Source organism: Macrotis lagotis, chromosome 7 (assembly GCF_037893015.1).
Source record: "Macrotis lagotis isolate mMagLag1 chromosome 7, bilby.v1.9.chrom.fasta, whole genome shotgun sequence".
NCBI lineage: Eukaryota > Metazoa > Chordata > Mammalia > Peramelemorphia > Peramelidae > Macrotis > Macrotis lagotis.
In genome coordinates, this window is record NC_133664.1 from 47,395,408 (window position 1) to 47,421,130 (window position 25,723).

Consider the following 25,723-nt stretch of genomic DNA (forward strand, 5'->3'; position numbering starts at 1 on the left):
CTATCTAGTATGCTTCCAGTAGTACCGGGTCAGCTCATCAGAATGGGCAAACTCCCAACCATACTCCTCCCAGGAACAAGTTTAAGGCTTCTCCCCCAAGTAGGTTCTTAGATGGGCCTTGAGGTGGGAACTCTTTGTGCAAGACTTTCCACATCCTGAATGCCCACAGATGTGGACTGCCTGGCACTACTAAGCCTAAGATCGATGACTCTGCTTAGATCTAGAGGCCTCATTCCCCAGACACGGGGGTGCTGGGGGAGCCAGGAAGACCAGGGGCCCTGGTCCAGGGTTTGAGCTTGGTTCAGACTCTCTTCAATAGAGCTGGAACTGGGCTTGGTAGTGAGGGACTGGATAGAAGGCAGAGTATGTCCCCAACAACCCATAGGGAGTCATTACTGGAGCTGTGAACCTTGTATATATCCAGTCTTACTGATCCTTCCATCCCTCAAGCTGGAGGCTGTCTAGACTTTGAGACAAGGGCTGGGGCCTGGGGACAAGGGGTTGCCTGATGATCACAGGCAATTTTTTTGATTGTCTCAGCAACCAGGGGTTGAGGTGCTATGTAGCTCTAGTTGGGGTGCTCTTTAGAATCTTGGAGCTCAGCTACAAGGCTAGGACCCTCAGGGAACAGGCCACAGGGATGAGCTAGGCATCTCCCTGATCCTTGCCCTAGACCTGCTTTGGGCTCTGGCCCAGGGAAGTTGGTAAGGAAGAAAGCCAGGTCCCTCTCTACCCCGTGTCCCCTTCAACTTGCTCAGGCCAGTGTTCTGGGTCCTGATGTTCCTTTTTCATCTGGGAGGTCATTGACTGGCATCTTGGAGCTTAGGTTTAGCTGATGAATCTCAACTATTTACTTCCTGAATCTATGTATTTGCCACCACCACTCCTAAGCCCTGCCTCTTTATCTGTTCTCAGTTGGGTCTGAAGAGCAAAAGTTGATCTGGATGTCTTGCTATCAGTACTTAGCCAGGTTGGGTGATTCTAGGAACTTACATTTTAATATAAGAAAAATAATCTATATAGATAAACATAGTACTAATTAGAATATTTGTTGTTTAGTTGCTGTACTCTTCATGACCCTATTTGAGGTCTTCTTGGCAAAGATATTGGAGTGGCTTGCCATTTCTTTCACCAGCTCATTTTACAGATGAGGAAACTGAGGCAAACAAGGTTAAGTGACTTGTTTGACAACTGGTTAAGTGCCTGACACCAGATCTGAACTTTCAAGGATTTCTGACTCCAGGTCCAGCACTTGATCCTAGTTGCTTAAGAGTCACCTAGCCACTCTGACTGCTAGATTGTATTTTCTGGTTCTTAATTATAATTATTGGAAAATCCTTGTGATTCGTCTGCTTCAAGAACACAATTATACTTCATTCTTTTCAAGATTCTGGAAGACTCAGACATGACTGAAATACCAAAACAAACAACCAGGAAAATTTTAATACTCATCAGTGGTAAACTTGACTCTAGGTGATAAAGGAAATATTGACTTCTGAGGAGGGTTGCATAATTGCATAATTGTACACCCTTAGAGGGAAAAAAATCCTATCACCAGACTTTGAGGGAGGCTCAGGAATAGAAACTCCAACAGATTCTGCTTCTAAGTCCTAAACATTTCTTTCTTCCTTCCTTCCTTCCTTCCTTCCTTCCTTCCTTCCTTCCTTCCTTCCTTAAGCATTGATTCAAGTATCCTGTTTGTTTGAAAATACTATTTGTTTCTTCAAAAGTATTTTTAAGGCTTTGTAAATCATGTGCTTATAAGGAGATCTGGTGACAACACCATAGATGATATCAGATGATGGGGGATTAGGGAGTGGTTTCTCAGATTGCCTGAATGAGTATGGGCAAAGAGGCAGAGAACTAAGAAATCTCCAAAAGTTTAGCTGGGTCCTTTTTTCATCGGAGTTTCTGAAAATTAAATTATCAAGTGTCTCTTAAGCACTTATTATCCATTAGACTGAACTAGTTTCTTGATATGAATTATTTTAGGTAAGTCAACTTGATATCTCTGAGTCTCAGTTTCATTAACTATATAATGAAGACGTTGGACTGTATGACTTTTACTGAGATTCCAAAGAGCACCCAAATCTATCATCCTATCATCCGGTTATCACCCCACACACACACATTAAAGTAATGTTTGTCCTTCACTTTCTTTTTTTTTTTTTGCAAGGCAAATGGGGTTAAGTGGCTTGCCCAAGGCCACACAGCTAGGTAATTATTAAATGTCTGAGATCCGATTTGAACCCAGGTACTCCTGACTCCAAGGCCGGTGCTTTATCCACTATGCCACCTAGCTGCCCCTGTCCTTCACTTTCAAAGAAGATCATGACCTCAAGAAGGTGATGCCATGACAAACACATGTATTGGATTCAAATGAAGGGTGCTGTGTTAAGTCATCAGTTTCATTTTTTCCTCCAGAGCCATCTGAGTCCAGTGACCAGATGTGAATCAGGACGACTGGAGATGGCCTTGGATGTGAGGCAATCAGGGTTAAGTAATTTGCCCAAGGTCACACAGCTAATAAGTATCAGAGGCTAGATTCGAACTCCAATCCTCCTGAATCCAAGGCAAATGCTTTATCCACTGCGCCATGTAGTTACCCTTCCCAATTAAAGTATGAAACAGGTAAATGACTTAGCAAGGGTTAAATAGCAAGGTAAAGTCAAAGTTAGGCAGCTTGGAAATGATTTTTTTTTTGTTTTCATTTCTTGGCTCTTTGCAGATAACTGATATATATATATATATATATATATATATATATATATATATATATATATATATATATATATATATATATATATATATATATATATGTCATGAGAATCAAAACTGAGGCCACTATAAACAAATAGTAGCTTGGTGGTACAGTGATTAGAGTGCTGGGCCTCAGTGTGGCATCAAGAAGACTAATCTTCATGAGATCAAATCCAACTTCAGATAGTACCCACTGCATGACCCTGAACAAGTCACTTAACCCTCTTTGCCTCAGTTTCCTCAAATATAAAATGAGTTGGAGAAGGAAATGGCAAACCACTCCAGTATCTTTGCCAAGAAAACCCCAAATGGCATCATGAAGAATCAGACATGACTAAACTGACACAACAACAATATACCACAGCTCAAAGAAATTGTGTTGGGAAACAGAAGGAACTTTATGACTTGTGCAGGGAATTTAAACCCTAACCCAAAATGACTACTCGGAATCCTCTCAAAGTGGCAGCAAAGAGTTAAAATTTAATTAGGTTCTTGCAAGAAGTGGGGCAGTTCCTAACACTCTATGAGAGAGCAGAAAAAGCCAAATTACAGAAGCTTAAGCAGGGTTAACAAAACCACAAAAACCACAACCCATTCCCCCTCCTTTTTTTCTGCGGACCCTTACAACAGTTGGTCAAACTTGATGGTCCGAAGAGAAGGGAGTATACCTAAGTGTTCCCAGGAAAGTTAGTCTTTGTTTATATCTTATAAGGTTAGGGTGATATAATTTTTTCTAGCTGGAGATCCAGGTTCCCATGCTCATCTGATTCTTGAGAAATAGAAACTGAGGCCTATGGCTTAGACTAATTTAGCACTATGTTTCTGAAAAGTCAGCACTTTGCCCCTCATATGACTCAATAAGAATCATAGTTACTCAGAAAGTAGGGAAGTAGAGAGTATGATGAGTCAACAAAATGGAAAAGATCACAAATAGAATCTTAAGATAGAGAATCTTAACATTTTTGGTGAGGACAGGGACTGTCCTTTGCCTCTTTTTGTATCTCTAGCATTTAGAACAGTGTCTGAATAGTAGAAGCTTAATAAATTATTATTGATTTGGTTGCTATGTTTGGGACTCCCTAGGCAATCTATTGAGATCTATGTAGCCCTTCTCAGATTAATACTTTCAAGTGAATTGAATTAAATAGGTAAAATTTCAAAGAAGGGATATGCTGGCAAATGTTTACTGGCAGACTTTCTGGAAAAATAAAGTTTAGCAGACATTCTTTAAAATTTAATCTCCATTATTGACATATGCGCTATCACTTTAATTCTAGACAATGAGCAAAACAAAAAAACAAAAAAATCAAACCCTGCTTTGTAAAATGGACCAAATTCTGAGGTGTGAATGCTCACAAAGAAAGTTTAACGATAGATTCTCAATTCTAGTTCCAGCTGATTCTAGCATACCCTTGGGTTAGAGTTTCCTGTCCATTCAAGTTTTAGATTATCCTCAACTTTTCAACTCCAGGTCTATCCATAGCCTAAATCCAGGTTAAGAGCCCCTCCACCACAGGGATAGTATTAAAATTTCTATGAGCTTCTTGTTAGTATAAGTAAGTCCCTAGAAAAACAGAGAATCTGGGAAGGGTGATAAATGACATTTTTTCTGTTCATCAAAAAGAAGATGATGACTATTGTTTGTTTACTAGTTAAAATAAAAGTCTACTACTTTACTTGCAATTTCAACATGTAAAAATATGGCTTTCAAATGAAACTATTTACTTTCTTCCTTCCCTTTAAGAAAAGAGAAAGTATTCATTATTGTTTTTGACAGGAAAAATAATTACAATTTTGCATGTAGCTTTTTACTGTGAGTTTGTGACTTGGAAGAAGTTGATTTTACTTTAAATAATTCAGAAGCTAGGAGAAGCTAGACCTACCAAGGAGGTCTGTCTCAGGGGATTGTGGGTGACCCAGGAGACAAGAACAGCTGGGGGAAACCAGAGGACTGGTCTCAGCTGCAGAGACTTTGGAGCATGGCAGGTGAGAGATCCAACTTTAGCCATGGAATCTTTGGCCAGGGGGAGAGGAACTACGTGAGGGTGAATTCCAGCACAGAGTTTCAGAGCATATCTGGAGAACAACCAGTTGGGCCAGGGTCCTGAGCTCCATACTTTCAGCTGAACTCTTTTCCTAGAACAAACAGTAAACAACCCCCCACCCCCTCAGGCTTAGGTGTGGGCAACAGAGTTTAATCAATGGAAAGAGAGATTAACTCACTCCCCCAGGGCTCAGCACATTGTTCAAGGTCAATTTAGATCCTGCTGCTGAGGGCCCCAAATACTCCAGAGAAAGCAACCAGCCCTCCCTACTGGCTGGCCCTTGGAATTGCTAAACCAAGTAAACAAAGCCTCTAGGATCTTCAAAAGCAAACCTCTGAAAGTCAGTCCCCACCCAACACAAGATCCTAGAAAGATGAAGAAAGGCCATTGAAAAGAGGGACCCATGGAGAAATACTTGTTAGAAATACATTCTAACCCAGAGAGAGCTAGCTCTTCTAAGGAGAATATGAATTGGTCTCCAGCCCAGAAAGATTTCCTTGAAGAAATCAGGAAGGAGTTTAAAAATCAATTGGAAAAAAATGGGAAAAGAAACTCAAGAGAAAATTAACATCTTGCAACAAGAAAACAAATCCTTGGAAAATACAATTAGACAAATACAAAATGAGAATAGCTATCTCAGATCTTCAATTGGGCAAATGCAAAAAGAAAATGATTCTCTCAAAACTACACTTGGGCAAATGGAAAATTCGTTCAAAAATAGAATTGACCAACTGGAAAAGGAGTTGCAAAAAAGGTAAACAAAGAAAATTCTTCTCAAAAAAAAAATAATGGAATTGGTGGAAAACTAATGACAACTTGAGATAACAAGATTCTGTTAAACAAAACCAAAAGATCAAAAAATTGAAGAAAATGTAAAATAGCTCATCAGCAAAGCCACTGACCTCAAGTACAGACCAAGGAGGGACAATCTGAGAATTATAGAACTTCCTGAAAACACTGAAGAGAAAAAAAATGGCTGGACTTAATATTACAGGATTTAGTGATGGAAAATTGCCCTGATAACATGGAACCAAAGGGCAAAATAGTTATTGAAAGAATACATTGATATCCTCTGGAAAGAGATCCTAAAAGGAAAACACCAAATAATGTTGTGGTCAAATTCTAGAACTATCAGATAAAAGACAAAATCCTGCAAGCAGCCAGAAAGAAAAAAATTAAATACCAAGGAGCCACAATAAGGATTACACAGGACCTGGCCTCATCGACATTAAGGGCTCAAAGGGCCTGGAATGAGATATTCTGAAGAGCAAGGGAGCTTGGAATACAGCCAAGAATCCACTATCCAGCAAAGCTGTGCCTTCTCTTACAGGGGAAAAGATGGACATTTAATGAAATGGGAGACTTCCAACATTTCCTGATGAAAAGACCAGATCTAAACAAAAAATTTGGAAATCAAACAGGAGGTTCAAGAGACACATGAAAAGGTTAAAAAAAGGGAAGGGGTAAAGAAAAAGCTGTTATACAATAAAATGGAACTGGCTATATACCCACTTAGGAGAAAGATTCTCATAACCCTTTGGGAATTGTAACTCTATTAGAGAGAATATACTAAGCCAAAAGTAATGGACACTCATAACTTTCTGTGACTCAGAATGATTTAAAAACAATATCTCCTTAAAAAGAGGGATAGTAAGAAGATGGGTGGATGGAGGAGACTGAATGGGGGAAATCTTATTACATCAAGAGGTACAAAAGACCTTTTGTAATAGAGTGGAAGAAGGGAGAAGGTGAGAACCACCTGAATCTTCATCTCATCAAACTTGGCTTAAAGCTAACTTACATATACTCAGTGTTAAGTTAGTTAAGAAACTTATCTTAATTTTCAAGTATTAAAAGGGGGAAAGGGGAGGGGGGACAGGGAGGGGGGACCTAACAGAAGGAAGGGAAGAAGGGAGAAAAGGAAAGGGGAAAGAAAGGAGAGGGGGATTGGATACAAGGGGGGAAAACACACTGAAGGTGGTGGTATTCAGAAACAAAATACTGGGGAATATGGATAAAGGGGAAAAAGTGGGGAAATACAAACAGAAGGAAGATAGCACGGAGGGCAATAAAGAGTAATTATAACTTTGAATGTGAATGGAATGAACTCTCCCTTAAAACATAAGTGAATAGCAGAGTGGATTAAAAACCAGAATCCTACAATATGCTGCTTACAAGAAAGTCATTTTAAGCAGAGAGATACATATAAAGTAAAGGTAAAAGGTTTGAGCAAAATATATTTTGCTTCAACTGAAGTAAAAAAAAGCAAGGGTAGCAGTCCTTGTCTCAGCAAAGAAGTTGTAAAAATAGATAGCATTAAAAGAGATAAGGAAGGAAACTATATCCTTCTAAAAGGTACCATAGAGAATAAAGTAATTTCAATACTAAATAAGTATGCACCCAATGCCATAGTATCCAAATTCATAGAGGAGAATTTGAAAGAGCTACATGAAGACATAGATAGCAAAACTCTACTAGTGGGAGAGACCTCAACCAACCACTCTCAGATTTAGATAAATCTAATCATAAAATAAACAAGAAGGAAGTTAAGGAAGTAAATAGATTGTTAGAAAACCTAGATATGATAGACTTATGGAGAAACTGATTGGGGATAGAAAGGAATATACTTTTTTCTGCAGTATTGACCATGTACTAAGGCATAAAAATATAATGATCAATTGCAGGAAGGCAGAAATACTGAATGCATCTTTCTCAGATCATAATGTAATAAAAAAAATCATATGCAATATTGGGCCAGGGTGATATAGACCCAGAACTAATTAGACACTAAATAATCTCATTTTAAAAAATAAATGGATCAAGCAACAAATTATAGAAAGAATTAATTATTTCATCTTAGATAATGACAATAATGAAACTACATATCAAAACTTATGAGATACACTCAAGGTGGCTGTCAGGGGATATATTATATCTTTAAATGTTTGCATGAATAAATTACAGAAAGAAGAAATCAATTAACTAAATATGCAACTAAAAAAATTAGAGAAAGAACAAATTAAAAAACCCCAATTAAATACCAAATTAGAACTTCTAAAAATTAAAGGAGAAATTAATAAAACTGAAAGCAAGAAAACTATTGAACTAATAAATAAAACCAAGAACTGGTTTTATGAAACAACCAATAAAATTGATAAACCTCTGGTCAATCTGATTTATAAAAAGAAGAAAACCAAATTGCAAGTATAATAAATGAAAAAGCTTAACTCACCATCAATGAGAAGGAAATTAGAGTAATAATTTGGAATTATTTTGCCCAACTCTATGCCAACAAATTTGACAATCTAAGTGAAATGGACAAATATTTACAAAAATACAAATTGCCCAGATTAAATGAAGAGGAAATTAAAAAACTAAATAGCCCTATCTCAGAAAAAGAAATTCATCAAGCCATTATTGAACTCCATAAAAAAATCTCCAGGGCCAAATGGATTCACAAGTGAATTCTATCAAATATTTAAGGAACAATTGATTCTAATTCTATATAAACTCTTTGGAAAAATAGGTAAAGAGGGAACTCTGCTTAACTCTTTCTGTGACACCCATATGGTGCTGATACCTAAACCAGGAAGAGTTAAAACAGAGAAAGAAAATTATAGACCTATCTCCCTGATGAATAGAGATGCAAAAAATCTTACATAAAATCTTAGCAAAAAATTACAAGTTATCACTGGAATAATACATTATGATCAAGTAGGATTTATCCCAGGAATGCAGGGTTGCTTAGGTTGGTTAGGAAAACTGTTAGTATAATTAATTAAATCAATAACAAACCTATCAGAACTCATATGATCATATCAATAGATGCTGAAAAAAGCTTTTGACAAAATACAGCACCCATTCCTACTAAAAACACTAGAGAGTTTAGGAATAAATAATTAGTTCCTAAGAATAATAAGCAGTATCTATCTGAAACCATCAACAAGCATTATATGCAATGGGGACAGGCTAGAGGCATTCCCAATAAGATCAGGGGTGAAACAAGAATGCCCATTTTCACCACTACTATTCAATATAGTATTAGAAATGTTAGCTTCAGAAATAAGAGAAGAAAAAGAAATTGAAGGAATTAGAATTGGGAAGGAAGAGACAAAACTCTCACTCTTTGCAGATGACATGAGGGTATACCTAGAGAATTCCAAAAATTCATCTAAAAAAACACTAGAAATAATTAGCAACTTTAGCAAAGTTTCAGGACATAAAATAAATCCTCAACATTTCTAAATATGACTAGCAAGATACAGCAGAAAGAATTAGAAATAGAAATCCCTTTCAAAGTAACTTCAGACAATATAAAATACCTGGCCGTCTACCTGCCAAGGCAGACTTAAAAATTTTTTCAAAACCATTACAGAACACTTCTCACACAAATAAAATCAGATTTAAATATCTGGGCAAACATCAACTGCTCTTGGATAGATTGAGGTAATATAATAAAAATGACAATTCTACCCAAACTAAACTACTTGTTTAGTGCCCTACCAATCAAAATTCCAAAAAATTACTTTAATGAGTTAGAAAAAGGTGTAAGTAAATTTATATGGAGAAATAAAAAGTCAATAATTTCCAGGGATTCAATGAAAAAAAAGTGAAAAAGAAGGTAGCTTAGCCTTACCAGTTCTAAAATTATATTATAAAGCATCAGTCATCAAAACTGTCTGGTATTGGCTAAGAAACAGAGTCGTGGATCAGTGGAATAGACTAGGTACAATAGCAGGAAATGATTATAGTAATCTACTGTTTGATAAACCTAAAGATCCTAGCTATTGGGATAAAAAACTCTCTTTTTGATAAAACCTGTTGGTAAAATTGGACGTTAGTATGGAAGAAACTTGGATTAGACCAACACCTCACACTCTATACCAAGATAAGATCCAAATGGAGACAGGATTTAGACATAAAAGCAATATTATAAGCAAACTAGAAGATCAATTGTAGCCTACCTGTCAGATCTATGAAAAGGGAAACAGTTTGTGACCAAGGAAGAGATGGAGAACCTCATTAAAAACAAACTAGATAGTTTTGATTACATTAAATTAAAAGGCTTTTGCACAGACAAAACCACTGTAACCAAGATCAAAAGAAATGTAGTAAATTGGGAAACAATTTTTACAACTAGTATTTCTGACAAAGGACTCATTTCTAAAATATACAGAGAACTGAGTCAAATTTTTTAAAAACAACTAAGTCATTCCCCAATTGATAAATGGTCAAAGGATATGCAAAGACAATTTGGGGAAATCAAAGCGATTCATAGTCATATGAAAAATTGCTCTAGATATTACTTATTAGAGAAATACAAATTAAAGCATCTCTGAGATGCCATACCTCTCAGACTGGTCAATATGACCAGAAAGGACAATGATCGATGTTGGGAGGGATGTGGGAAATCTGGGACACTAATACATTGTTGGTAGAGCTGTGAACTCATCCAACCTTTCTGGAGAGCAATTTGGAATTATGCCCAAACGGTAACAAAAATGAGCACTCTTTGATCCAGCAATACCACCAGTGACTGGTTTTATACCCTGAAGAGATTATGATAAAGGGTAAAAAAATCACATGTACAAAAATATTCATAGCAGCCCTATTTGTGGAAATTAAGTAAATGTCCTTCAGTTGGGGAATGGCTTAACAAACTGTGGTATATGTATGTCATGGAACACTATTGTTCTATTAGAAACCAGGAGGGATGGGAATTCAGGGAAGTCTGGAGGGATTTGCATGAACTGATTCTGAGTGAGATGGGCAGAACCAGAAAAACATTGTATACCCTAACAACAACAACATGGGAGGGATGATACACCTTGATGGACTTGTTCATTCCATCAGTGCAACAATCAGGGACAATTTTGGGCTATCTGCAATGGAGAATACCATCTGTATCCAGAGAAAGACTTGTGGACTTTGAACAAAGATTTTTTTGGGGGGGACCACTATCTTATTATGTAATTTCTCTATCTCTTGTACTTTTCCTTAAGGATATGATTTCTCTCTCTCATCACATTCAATTGAGATCAATGTAAACCATGGAAACAGTGCAAAGACTATCAAAATGCCTTCTGGGGGTGGGGGGTGGGGGGTGGGGAGAGAGAATGGGGGGGGAAATTGTAAAACTCAAAATAAGTAAAATCTTTCTAAATGAAAATAAATAAATAAACAAATCAGTTCCCACTGTATCAGATCCCTAAGGGTACCTAAGGAAATAGTGACAAACTAACAGGAGGAATTCCCAAACCAAGCAGAAGCCAGAATGGAGGAATACACTTGTGCCTTACCCTACATTAGTATGATTTGGGAGCCGGGTGTTTGGTGTCACTAATTGAAGATTGAGAGGCCTTGAAAGGCAAAAGAATTCACACGCAGCCCTGGGACTTAAAGCTGTTCAGGATTTATTTTAGGAGCCTGCAATGTCTACAGATTAAAAGTTTTTCTCCTCTCCTGCAGTAAGCAGTTTGTAAACTGCTCAGAATAACAAAAGACTAAGCAAGGTTCCTTAGGGAGCCAGAGACAGAGAGAAAGACAACCCTAGAGGGCTGGCTGGACCAAGACTCGAGAATATCTTTGGGTCAGGAGAGCAGTTTAGGCTAGGTTTTTATAATCTGATGCATTCTCTGGTTACAAAAGGGTTTTATGACTCTGGGCAGAGGGGAAATTCCTCCCTTTCTAGTATAATCAGGTAATCAGGTAAATGGTTAGAAACTAGGGGTTGGGAATGAGGAGACAATACTAATTTTATATTTAACAATGGAATAATAGGAGTCAATTTACATTACAGGAGTAGATAACATTTTTACCAAGTTTCACAGTATAAAGGATTATAAAATCTGTTTCCAATTACAAATCTCCTTTTTCCCATAACTTCCTGCACCATATTCTCATAAATTCCTGGATCAACGTAAGGGAATGATCAGTCCTCTATCAAAAGAGTGTTTTACTTTTGAAAGAAGGTCATGTGTAAATTTCTTTTTTGAAGGAAGGGTTCGAGGTGTTCAGCTGTAATGGTGGTCAAGGAGGTAAGGTTCACCAGATTTCTTCAATATTTTCTTCATTTGTGCTTGCATGGTAGCTGAGTGCTGTCTTTGTTTTGTTGAGGACATCTGGTCAGCAGTCAAATTTTAATGATTTCAAGGGAAACCCTATATATAAACCCAATTTTGAAGATCCTGGGGGAATCTAGATCAGAGAATGAATCAAAAAGAGAGAGAATTGCAGAAGTTCCCAAGCTTGAACTCAATCTCTCTCTAAATATAATACTTTGAAAGTATTTAATAATCCCCCCCAAACTATCTCATAAATAGTAGATCCTAGATGAAAGTGAAACCTATTCTTTGGTGTGTCTACTTCCTGTACAATTGAAAAATGAAACCTCAGAGCCTTCACAGATTCAACCTACTCCTCTAGAACCACTGGAGGAAAAGCAGTACAATGTGAGTATTACTTAGAATGCATATTAGCTAATTTTCTTCATTGAAAACCGATCCTTTTACAAGAAGAAACACACTATTTTTTTTTGCAATCCAAGATTCCACTTCTTATGAAGGAATTCTCAGGACAACTCTGGTAAGTTCCTCAATCTGTCAATTCGATTTAACAAGAGTGGAGAGGACTAGGGTAGCTTTTGTTGTTGTAGTTGTCATAGTCTTTAAATGTGTGTACAAATATATATATGTATATATTTATATTCATATGTACACACACCTCAGCAATACAGGGTGTCCCAAAGGTCTTAGTGCAGTTTTAAACTTATTCAGACTTAAAACTGCACTAAAACTTTGGGGATAACTTGTATTTTTAGTAATATATGTGTGTATATATGTATTATGTATGTATTTATATATATATATACATGCATATACATAAGTATAAGTATCAGTGTCTCTAAATATAGAAGCAGATACAGAACTGCCTAGTGAGGCTTATATTAGACGTCAGAGAAGATCTGTGGAGGAGAAACTTCCCGAACACTATGGGGGAAGAGAATGACTGTATGTTTTTGTGTGTGTGTGTGTGTGTGAGAGAGAGAGAGAGAGAGAGAGAGAGAGAGAGAGAGAGAGAGAGAGAGACTGTGACTCTGTGTGTCCTAGGGAAGAAGAATCACAAGGGGTCTCCTTTGCATACTTTAATCAGAGTTTTGAATTGAGAAAAGCCACACAGAGGGCCAGCCCAGTCCTCTGTTCAGGGGAACTAAAAGGATGAGTAAGCTCTCCATAGCGTCTGAGTTGGCAAAATGAATAGACTGGTTAAACATGGAAGCGGGGTGACGTTAAAGCGAAAGCATAGGAAAGCCAAAAGTGGGGCTTCTTCTTGCCCCCACACTCTTCCCATCCCATCTGCCCATCCTAACCGGGAGGGGCGGGCTCAGGGACAAAGCACCCAATCCCCTGCAGAGCTGTGGCACTGCTGCCACCCCAGTGCAAGCCAAGAAAACGAAAGGAAGGCTCAGGAAGGTAATTTCTTCTTCTCCCCCCGCTCCCACCCTTTAGAGAAATCCTCCAAATGCCTTCCAGAAGTCTTCAAAAACAATGTCAAGGACTAGACTGAGAAGCAGGAGAGGGCAAAAGGAGGAGAAAAGAAGAGAAGGGAGGAGGCAGGGATGAGGACAAATTGCGGGAAAACCCGGGGAAAGTGGGGGCGGGAGGGGCCCGAGTTCTCTTTTTCTTGTTTTTTTCCTTATTGTATTCTAGAGTCTTTATTTTTTAATGGATTTTTTTTAACGGATTCTGAATTTTTTTAGGGCAATATTTAAGGTAAAGTGCTCATTCAGAGCTTGCCACCCAGGCTATAGCTTCTCCCAAAGGCTTTCTAAAAGCTGTGACGCAGGTAGTTTTTAAATGTATAATATTGGCATAAAATGACTAATAGGGATTTGCAAGCTTGCACAGGCAAACTTGTATCTGATTCTTTACAGCCCAGGGAAGAGTGAGGGGGGCAAGGGAAGGAGGGAGAGGATTCAAAATTTTGAAAAAAATGTTAACAATTGTTTTAACATGTTAATTGGAGAAAATATATAGTTAAAAATAATATGTGTATATAAATATGCCCCCTTTAGAAATATGATATTAATGAATTCTTGAGTTACCTGGTGTCAGCTCTGCTTTCCTTTCTTAGAAAATGGATTGTGAATTGCATCATTATTACAATAATTCATCCCCCTTCCATTTGAACTGAATCCTTCTTTCCCTCCATATTTAATTATTATGAATGTGAAGAAACTGATGAAATGGGCATGTTAACCCAAGTATGGTTTTTTAAAAGGCTAAGATGTGCAACAAAAGACAAAAAAAATCCAGATTTTCTGTGAGTCTGTGAGATGTCTGTGGAAAGAGAGTGTAGTCATTTTAACATGATCTTTTAAATCATTACCTTTACATTGCCTTTTAAATCATTTACCCAATAAAATATCAAAAAGAAACAAAGAAATGTGTTATGAAAGTATTTCTCTATACATACATATATAAGTAAACTCATAGAGATATAGATATAAATGTATATAAAGATATATATATATACTTACCTATATTTATATATGTACTACAACATCATTATAATTCCTATACAGAGGACTCGCAGAGTAGCCCTAATTCTAAGAGATCATTTAAATCTAATCTAAGACAACATGGATACCTCTAAAGAGCATTGTCATTTCCACAGAGGATTAAAATAGGAACTGCTCTGAAGATGACTAATTCAGCAACTTTTCTGAGATAAAAGTTTTACTCAAATGTGGGAGCTTGTCTCCATTTTTAAAGTTTTTTCCCCCTTATTTATTTCTCTATTTCTTCATTCATCCATTCATTTTCCATCCACATACAAAGGTAGTTTTTATTTAACATTCATCCTTTTACAAGCTTTCAAGTTCCACATTTTTCCACCACCCTCTCTTCCCACACCCTCCCACTGGCAGCAAACAATCTGATATGGGTTGCATATATAAAATTAAATTTAACATATTTCTACTATAGTCAAAATGTGGAAGAAAAACTAGAACTAAGGGGGGGACATGAGAAGGAAAGAAGGAAAATAAAAGAAGTTTTAAGAAGCAAACATTCATTTTTTTATTTGATTTTAGTCTTAGTTCCTTTTCTGAAAACAAAAACTTCATGGATGAGTCAGAAAGCAAAGGTATCAGAACTGGTGGTGAGAAGACAATTTTGCACCTTGGCCAAATGACACACTCTCTCTAGACCTTTAGTTCCTCATTCTTCTAAGTAAGAGGAAGTGCTGAGGGATTAGATGGGCTGAGCAGTCAGTCATCCTTTGAGGTAAAGTGCATCCCAGCACTCCTTTCTTCTCCACCTTTCTGTGGGCAGAAATGTAGTCATTCGCTTCCATTCAGAAACATACAACTCATTTTCCATTTTTTCAAAGATGAGGGTTACTTTTCAAAAACTGATGAGTGACATGGCCCTGTAAGTGAAAAAGAAGATGAGAAAATGATTTGGCCAGTTCCTTGTCAAGCCTATTAGAAGCTCACAGCTATTTGTCCAGGATACATGGATTCTAAATCTATTGTCAGTCTTTTAAGAGTCCAACACCTATTTCCAACTTTGTCCAACCATTCAAAAGTGACTCTATGAACCTGAGTAAGTCTAAACTAAACATTTTGTGTCTCTAAAAATGGGAAAAAATACTTTCTCTTCTTCCTCCCTTTTTATGTAAATAGTAACTAAGTAACTCTTGGCATTGAATTTGAGTCAACAATGAGTCTACAACTTTATCACATTTGTTAACTTAAGACATAAAGTAAATATTGATAGTTTAGTGGAAGTCTGGTGCAGGTTGAGTATTTCTGATGGATGTGGGGAGGTGATGAGTCACTTCTGGAAGAGACCTGTGTTGCATGTGTAAACATTCTATAAATGGGGAGCAGAGGGGAGAAGGAAAGGGAAAAAGCATTTTTATCTGCTATGTATTGTTCTGTTAAGCACTTGGCAAATATTATCTCATTTGATTCTCACAACAACCCTTGGGGATAGGTGCTATTATTATCATTTTACAATTGAGTGAACAGAGGTTAAATGATGCAGGATCACACAGCTAGGTGTTAGAGGGAGAGTTTGATCTTAAGTCTTCCTGACTCCAGACCCAGGGCTCTATTTATTGTGCACCTACTTGCCTAGCTTGTAACCTAACTGATTGCAATTTTCTATGATGATGACGATGATGATGATGATGATGATGATGATGATGATGATGATGATGTTCGTCCTTTGCTCTCAAAGAAGACCATGACATCAGGGAGGTGATGCCATGACAAGCACATGAAGAACCACCTGGATCCAGTGGCCAGATGTGGATCAGGATGACTGGAGGTGGCCCTAGATTAGAGGCAGAGTTAAGTGACTTGCCCAAGGTCACCCAGCTACCTAGTGACAAATGTCTGAGGCTGGATTCAAGCTCCTGTCCTCCTGACTCCAAAATCAGTATTCTATCCACTCTGCCCAGCTGTAACCTAACTGATTACAATTCTCTATCCATGTGTTAAGAAAAGCCTTTCCTCCGTTTTTAAAGGGGAGTATAGCTGGAAGTGGAGGTCTAATCAAAGAGACGTGAATTAGTTTTGGTCTAGTCTCTTGCCTTCTTCTCCTCAGCTTGCTATTTTGTTTATTTTGCAGATGTCTGGTGAGAAAAAAATGCACTGTGGCCTTCTCTCTGGAGAGGCAACACAGCTTGAAGAAGTAGGCAGCAGGTCCTTGTCCTCTATATTTGTGCTTCCTTCTAGGTGAAAGATCAGGAGAGTAAGAATCTGGACTTCTGGGATTCCTAGTTTTCCAGCATTCTACCATCTAGTTTTTGTAGCCAGCTCAATATTGGTTTCAGAAGAAGAAGGATGGTCTTTCGGATCCAGACCAATAGTAGCTGAGAAAAAAAGACTAAATTTGATGGATCCAATGTTATATGGAAATCGAGCTAAGTTTGAGGTCACTCCCCCAAGAGATCAAGGTAGGATAGAAGAGTGTGTGCCCTGAGATACCTGGGGGAAATGTTTATTATTTTATTCTTGCTTATGAAGCCTCTCTAAGATCCAAGAAGGAGATTACTGCCCTTTCAGGGTTTGGGGTACTCTGAGGCATGTGAAGTTTTTCAAATCTAATGTTCTTGACTTGAACCTCCAGGCAAAGTGAAATTCCATTTAATTATTTAATACTGACTACTTTTTTTTTTTTTTACTAATTTTGGTATTTATTCCTTTTTTTAAAATTTTAAAAAATTATTTGTTTATTTTCATCCATATGCACATGCATATTTTCAAGTTACAAAATTTCCCTCCACTCTCCCTTCCCACTCCCCTCCTCTCAGCAGGGAACAGTCAGGTTAGCATTTTACATACATCTTTTGTTAAACATGTTTACAAATTAATAACTTTTGGCATGAGGAATTAGGATTAAAGGAAAGAGATACATAAGAGACAATTTTTATAAAGTGTTCATCAGATTCAGAAGAGTTGTTTTTTCCCTGTGTGTTTTGTTTTATTTTCCTTCCTCTGGTTGAGGAGATTATAGTCCATAATTAGTCAAATACAGTTGTTCTAGCTCTCTGGACTGACAAGAGGAGCTGCTTTCATCAGGGCTATTCATCTCACAATATTGTTGTTGATGTGTAAATTATTCTCTTGGTTCTACTCCCTTCCCTCAGCATCAGATCCTGTAATTCATTCCATGCTTCTCTGGAGTCCATCCCTTTGTTGCTTCTTATAAAACAATAGTATTTCATAGTATTCATGTACCATAACTTGTTTAGTCATTCCCCAATTGATGAGCTGCTATGAATATTTTGGAATATGTAGGATTTTTTCCATTTTTTATAATTTCTTCTGGATATAGACCTAGAATTGGAATTGCTGGGTCAAAGGATATGAACAGTTTTATTGCACTTTGGGCATAGTTCCATACTGCTCTCCAGAAAGGTTGGATCCACCACAACTCCATCAGCAATGCATCAATGTCCTAGAGCTCCCACAACCTTTCCAACATTGATTATTTTCCCTTTTCCTCACCTTGGTTAATCTAAAAGGTGTGAGATGATTGTTGTTTTAATTTGCATTTCTCTAATCAACAGTGATTTAGAGCACTTTTTCATATGATTGATTATATATAGCATTAATTTTTTTTCATTTGAAAAATCTCTATTCATATCCTTTGACCATTTTGGGGAATGACTTGTGATCCTATAAATTTGATGTAATTCTCTATATATTTTAGAAATGGGACCTTTATCAGACTCCTGATTGTGAAGATTGTTTCCCAGCTTTCTGCTTTCCTTCTAATTTTGGTAGAATTGATTTTATTAGTGCAAAAAATTTTTATTTAATGTAGCCAAAATCATTCATTTTGAAGTTTATAATGTGCTCTAATTCTTGTTTGGTCATAAATTTATCCCTTTTCCATAGATCATATAGAGCATTTTTGTTCTATTAATTTATCTGTGGTATTGCTCTTTATGTCTAAATGCTTTATATCCAAATCCATTTTGACTTTATTTTGGTATAGGGTGGGAGATGTGGATCTATGCCTAGGTTTTGCCATACTATTTTCCAGTTTACCCAACAATTTTTGTCAAATAGGTCTAATCCCAGAAGTTGCTATCTTTGGGTTTGTCAGATAGTAGATTGCTGAAGTCATTTACTGCAGTTTCTAAACCACTGATCCATTACACTATTTCTTAACCAGTACCAGGAAGTTTTGACGTCTCCTGCTTTATAGTATAGTTTTTAGATGTGGTAGAGCTAGGCTAACTTTCTTATCCCTTTTGTTGCTCCAGATGAATTTTGTTACTATTTTTTCTAGCTTGGTAAAGTAGTTATTTGGTAGTTTAATTGGTATGGCACCGAATAAGTAATTTAATTTGGGTAGAATTGTCATCTTTATTATATTAGCTCCTAGTCATGAGCATTTGACATTTTTCCAATTATTTACATTTAACTTTATTTGGGTGAGGAGTGGTTTATAATTGTGCTCATATAGTTTCTGGATTCGTCTTGGGAGGTAGATTCCCAAGTACTCAATGTTATCTACAGTTATTTTAGGTGGAATTTCTCTTTACATCTCTTGTTCTTGGACTTTGTTGTTCATATAGAGAAATGCTCATGATTTATGTGGGTTTATTTTATATCCTGCTACTTTGCTAAATTTGTTAATTGTTTCAAGAAGTTTTTAGATGATTTTCTTGGATTCTCTAGGTATACAATCATATCATCTGCAAAGAATAAAAGTGTTGTTTCCTCATTGGTGATTCTGATTCCTTCAATTTCTTTTTCTTCTCTTATTTCTATTGCTAGCATTTCTAACACTATATTGAATAGTAATGGTGATAATGAGCATTGTTGTTTCACCCCTGATTTTATTGGAAATGCTCTGAGTTTATTCCCATTAAATATAATATTTGTTGATGGTTTTAGATACTATTTATTTTAAGGAAAATTCCATTTCTAGTGTTTTTAATAGGAATGGATGCTGTATTTTCTCAAAAGCTTTTCCAGCATCTATTGAGATAATCATATGATTTCTGTTGGCTTTGCTATTGATATGTTTAATTATGTTGAGTGTTTTCCTAATGTTGAACCATCCCTGCCTGCCTGGTATAAATCCAACCTAATCATGGTGTATTATATATTGTAGTCTCATTGCTAAAATTTTATTTAAGATGTTTGCATCAATATTCTTTAGGGAGATTGGTCTATAATTTTCTTTGTCTATTCTGGTTCTACCTAGTTTAGGTATTAGCACCATATTGGTGTCATAAAAGGAGTTTGGCAGAACTTCCTCTCCTATTTTTAAAAATAATTTATGTAGAATAGGAATTAATTGTTCCTTAAATGTTTGGTGGAATTCACTTGTAAATCCATCTGGACCTGGAGACTTTTTCTTAGGGAGTTTATTGATGTTTTCTTCAATTTCTTTTTCTGAAATAGGGTTATTTAAGTAATTTATTTCCTCTTCTGTTAATATGGGCAGTCTGTATTTTTGTAAATATTCATCTATTCACTTAAGTTGTCCAATTTATTAGCATACAGTTTGTTAAAGTAGCTCCAAATTATCCCTTTAATTTCTTCTTCATGGGTGATTAGTTCACCCTTTTCATTTTTGATGCTGGTAATTTGGTTATCTTCTTTCTTTTTTTTTAAATCAGATTAATCAAAGGTTTGTCTATTTTATTGACTTTTTTATAAAACCAACTATTAGTTTTATTTATGAGATCAATGGTTTTCTTGCTTTCAATTTTATTAATCTCTCCTTTGATTTTCAGAATTTCTAATTTGGTATTTAATTGGAGATGTTTAATTTGTTGTTCTTCTGGCTTTTTTAGTTAAATACCTAATTCATTGATCTCCTCTTTTTTTCTATTATATTCATATAGGCATTTAGAGATATAAAGTTTCCCCTCAAAACTGCCTTGGCTGCATCCCATAAATTTTGGTATGCTGTCTCATTATTATCATTTCTTGGATAAAATTATTGATTATTCCTATTATTTGCTATGTGATCCACCCATTATTTAAGATAAAGTAATTTAATTTCCAATTAGTTCTTGGTTTATCTTTCCCTGACCCTTCATTACATGTAATTTTTATTGCATCATGGTCTGAGAAGTATGTACTCTGCCTTTCTTCATTTGATTATAAGGTTTATGTACCCTAGTATATGGTCATTTTTAGTGAAAGTACTGTGTACTGGGGTGGCTAGGTGGCATAGTAGATGAAGCACCAGCCCTGGAGTCAGGAGTACCTGGGTTCAAATCTGGTCTCAGATATTTAATAATTACCTAGATGTGTGGCCTTGGGCAAGCCACTTAACCCCGTTTGCCTTGCAAAAACCTAAAAAAAAAAAAGAAAGTACTGTGTACTGCCAAGAAAAAGGTATATTCTTTTCTAGTCCCATAAGTTGTCTCCAGAGGTCTATCATATCTAAGTTTTCTAAGATTGCATTCACTTTCTTAACTTCCTTCTTGTTTATTTTGTTGTTAGATTTATCTAATTCTGAGAGAAGGAGATTGAGGTCTCCCATTATTAAAGCTTTGGCATCTATGTCTCCTTGTAATTCACTCAATTTTTCCTCTAGGAATCTGAATGCCATTCCACTAGGTGCGTACATGTTTACTAATGATATAGTTTCATTACCAATGGTGCCTTTTAAGATGATGCAGTTTCCTTCCTTATCCCTTTTAATGAAATTAATTTTTCCTTTTACTTTGTTTGAGACTGAAATCAAGAACACTACCCCAGATGGGTTTTTTTACTTCCACTGAAGCATAATATATTTGCTCCAATCTTTTACCTTTATCTATGTGCATCTGTTTCAAATGTGTTTCTTATAAACAACATATTGTAGGATTCTGGTTTTTGATTCATTCTGCTATCTGCTTCTGTTTTAATGGAACAGTTCATCCCATTTATATTTACAGTAAAGATTACTTATTCTGTATTCCCCTCCATGCTATCTTTCTCCATTTAGATTTATCTCTTTCCTTTTCTCTTATTCCTCCTTACCAAAATGTTACTACCTTTCCCCTTTGACTTTTAAAAATTTAACTTTCAGTCTATTTTCACTCATACCTTCCCTTCCCTTTTATCAGACCCTTCTTCCCTTATCTTTCCCTTTCCCAGTGCCACCCTCCACTTCCCTGTAGATTGTTAGATTTTTAAACCCAAGTGGAAATGAATCTTATTCCCCCACTGGGCTAAATCTATTGAATAGAATTTACTCAGCTTCTTTCCCTCTAAAATTATAAATCTTTGTGTCTCTTTCTTTGATGTTATTTATTGCTCTTAATATTATTAACAAGATATCATCAATCACAGTTTGATTATTTGACTGCTTGATAAGCTCCTATTGTTATCAAGATATCAACACAGATTGTTTATTTGATTGCTTGATAAGCAGCATTGACTCAAATTGCATCAAATCATAATTATAATCATTTTTTAACCTTGCCCCCTTTTCAGTATCTTTCAAGTACACACAATCCTCCTCATGAGTCAAAGTATCATTCAAAATCATATCATTTCTTGAGCTATTTGTGTCCCCCCCCAAGCCTATTTTCTTTCACACTTTACCTATCCCCCCAACCCAGGGTACTTACTTAACACCTTGTGAAGTGAAGCAGGCTTAAGTCAAACCCTGATCTAATTAACTGCAAGAACCTTAAAGGGCTCTAAGCTCTGGAGGCTCTGGAGGTCTCACATTCGAACTTTACAAATGATTGCAAGTTACAGAGACACTGACTCAGGTCCTTGCACTTTGTGATGCCCTCATTAGACAAGGTGCTAAGCTTAATATGAGTCAAAGGATAATAAAACACAAGATTAAAGTTAACACCCCTGTTTTTCTTCATGGCTTTTTGTCTCAAACATAGTGTTATCAGCTTGGACCTCTTCAATTGAGAGACAATACCCATTTATACCCATAATGTTTAGGTTCATTCTCTAAAATTATATTTTATCCTCTAATTATCCCAAGAACAGTCAAGTTCTAAAGAATTAGAAGTGTTATATCTTTCCTTTTAGGATTCTATATAATTTGAAAGTCTTGACCAACATTTGTTTTGTTTTGTTTTGTTTTTTCCTTCCCCTTTTCATTTACCTTTTTTTAATGCAACTCTTGAATTGTGTATTTGGCAATTGAATTCTCTGCTCAATTCTGGTGTTTGTGTCAGGAAATTCTGGAAGTCCTCTATTTCATTGAACATTCATCTTTTCCCCTGACAGTATATGCTGAATTTTGTGGGGTAATGCATTCTGGGTTGTAATCCCACATCCTTTGCTCTCTGAAATATGCTATTCCAGATCTTCTGATTCTTCATTGTTGAGTCTGATAGGTCCTGTGTGAGTCTGATTCTATTTCCTTAATATTTGAATTGTTTTCTTTTTTGCTGCTTGTAATATTTCTTCCTTTATTTGAGAGTTCTAGAATATGGTTATTGTAGCCCTTGGACTTTGGGGGGGTCTCTTTTTGGAGGGGTTCTGTGGATTCTTTTGATGGCTATATTGTTATGTTGTTCTAGTAGATTTGGACAATTTTCCCTTATATTTTCCTGCATGATGTTTTCCAGGTTCCTTTCTTGATCCAGGTTTTCTAATAGTCTAATGATTTGTAGGTTGTTTCTCCTGGATCTATTTTCCAGGTCATTCATTTTCCCTAAAAGGTACTTTACATTTTCTTCAATTTTTTTCAGTCTTTCTATTTTATTTGATCGAATCTTGTAGTCTTATAGATTCATTGGTTTCTATTTGTTCATTTCTAATGTTTAGGGTTTTATTTTCTTCAATTAGCTTCTTTGTTTCCTTTTCTAGTTGTTATTTTTGCTTTTAATGGAGTTGATTTCTTTGGTCATTTTTTCACAATTTTCCTGTATGACTTTCATTTCTTTTTTTTCATTTTTCTTCTTCCTTTCTTCTTTGGTTTTTGAATTCTTTTTAGGCTTTTGCAAGGCAAATGGGGCTAAGCGGCTTGCCCAAGGCCACACAGCTAAGTAATTATTAAGTGTCTGAGACCGGATTTGAACCCAGGTACTCCTGACTCCAGGGCCGGTGCTTTATCCACTGTGCCATGTATCTACCCCCTGAATTCTTTTTTAAGGTCTTCTATGAGCTTTTTTATTTGAGTCCAATTTATAGACTGTTTGATACCTCCCCGTGAGTGATTTTTCACTGCTTTCTTCTTCAGACGTGGCATTACTGTCATCTTTGTCTCTAAAGTAGTTTTCAGGGAGGCTAGATGGTGTAGTGGATAGAGCACCAGTCCTGGAGTCAGGAGTACCTGCAAAAACAAAATTCAATCTAAAGCATTTTTCTATATTGAGTATAGCTTTTTTGTTCATCTTTACTGTTTTAGCTCTGTTCTTGGGGTAAAGAGAGTATAGATCCAAGCTTTTTTTTTTTGCTGGGGCTGGGGTCTGATCCCTGGCTTGCTGTTGGCCAAGATGTTACCTATGCAGTCCCGGCCTTGCCTTTGCAGAGGTTTTTTTTTTTTCTCCTTCATGTCCAGGTTCTGACTTAGCAGTGGTTTATTCCCAATCCAGTCCTGTCTTTTACCCCAGTGTTCTCAGGGTTCAGACTTTGTTTGGGGTTGAAGTCCTCCCTGTTGCCTTGCTATCTAGCTGCTGGGACCTCTGCTATTGACCTGGATTGCACTTGGCTAAAAGCACACTGTTGACTTTCCTGCTCTCCTACATCTTGGACTTTACTTCCAATTTTCCCCCAAAGAGATAGACTTTCACTAAAGATTCTCCACAATGTCTGAAGTCGAAAACCTCTTTGAATCTTCTCTTTTTCTTGGTGGAACTGTAGTATGAATGTCAAAGGAGAAGCTTCATTTATCTTTGGTAGAGAAAAGTTCCAAGAGCATATTAGCTTTAAGCTGCCATCTTGGCTCTGTCCTGGAACTCACCTTTCGGTATTTATTCCAAATAATACAAACAAGAATAGATATTTCATTTCAAAACTTAGGGAGACATTTCCCTTATACCACCTTGATCTTTAAAGAGACCTCTAGCATAGTCTCCATATAACTTTGGACTTAAGGGGCAGCTAGGTGGTGTAGTGGATAAAGCACCGGCCTTGGAGTCAGGAGTACCTGCGTTCAAATCCGGCCTCAGGCATTTAATAATTACCTAGCTGTGTGGCCTTGGGCAAGCCACTTAACCCTGTTTGCCTTGAAAAAAACCTAAAAAAAAATAACTTTGGACTTAGCAAGTTTAAATCCAAATGTGTATATCTACCAAAAAAAAAAGTCCTCATCTCAACTATTTATTGGACTAGATCCCAAATGTCATTCCCAAAGGCCATTTCTTGCTTCTCTGAGCTTTAGGACCAAAATAGCTGAAAAATCTAGAAACAGAAGCCTTAAATCTCACTTTTGATATTTTGAAACTCAAAAACTGGAGGCTCTAATCCCTTCACCTAGAAGGGAAAAGGATAAATGTAGAAGCTAAGAATTGAGGTCCATTTCTTGGGGCCATTTTCTTTTTTTTCCTTTTTTTGAATTATAAAGATTTTATTTATTTTGAGTTTTACAAGTTTTACCTTAATCTTACTTTCCTCCCCCCTCCCCCACAGAAGGCAATCTGCTAGTCTTTACATTGTTTCCATGGTATACATTGATCCAAACTGAATGTGATGAAAGAAAATTCATATCCTTAAGGAAGAAACATAAAGTATAAGAGATAGCAAGATCAGAAAATAAGATATCAGTTTTCTTTTTCTAAATTAAAGGTAAGAGACCTTGGTCTTTATTCAAACTTCACAGTTCTTTCTCTGGATACAGATAGTATTCTCCATTGCAGACAGCCCCAAATTGTGCCTGATTTTTGCCCTGTTGGTATGAGCAAGTCCATCAAGGATGATCATTGCCCCCATGTTGCTGTTAGAGTGTACAGTGTTTTTCTGGTTCTACTCATCTCACTCAGCATCAGTTCATGCAAATCCCTCCAGGCTTCCCTGAATTCCCATCCCTCTTGGTTTCTAATAGAACAATAGTGTTTCATGACATACATATACCACAGTTTGCTAAGCCATTCCCCAATTGAAGGATATTTACTTGATTTCTAATTCTTTGCCACCACAAACAGGCCTGCTATGAATATTTTTGTACAAGTGATGTTTTTACCCTTTTTCATCATCTCTTCAGGGTATAGAGCCAGTAGTGGTATTGCTGGATCAAAGGGTATGCTCATTTTTGTTGCCCTTTGACGTAATTCCAAATTTCTCTCCAGAATGGTTGGATGAGTTCACAGTCTTGGGGCTATTTTCAGTAGAGTCCTAAAGTCTATTGCCTCCCAGATTTCCCTGGATGTTGTCTGTGGAATAGATGTTCTTTATGAGGAAAAATTAAAATTTTTATTTTTATATATTTTTAAAAGCAAAACCCATATTTTTCAAAGTAGTGATTGTTTAATTT

General features: G+C 36.5%; 1 protein-coding gene and 1 pseudogene across 3 annotated transcripts in view; one reads left to right on the forward strand and one right to left on the reverse strand.

The window, feature by feature from the left end:
• On the reverse strand, positions 1-23,509 carry LOC141494041 (Krueppel-like factor 1; annotated as a pseudogene).
• SAMD9L (sterile alpha motif domain containing 9 like) overlaps positions 12,160-25,723 on the forward strand; it is a 26,141-nt gene continuing 12,577 nt past the window's right edge. The window contains exon 1 of one of the 3 annotated variants that reach the window (XM_074192806.1): positions 12,160-12,256. The gene's annotated coding sequence lies outside the window, so the exon portion shown is untranslated. Of the gene's footprint in view, positions 12,390-12,438; positions 13,277-25,723 lie in introns of those variants that run through there. The other 2 variants (XM_074192804.1, XM_074192805.1) reach the window with 2 other exon arrangements.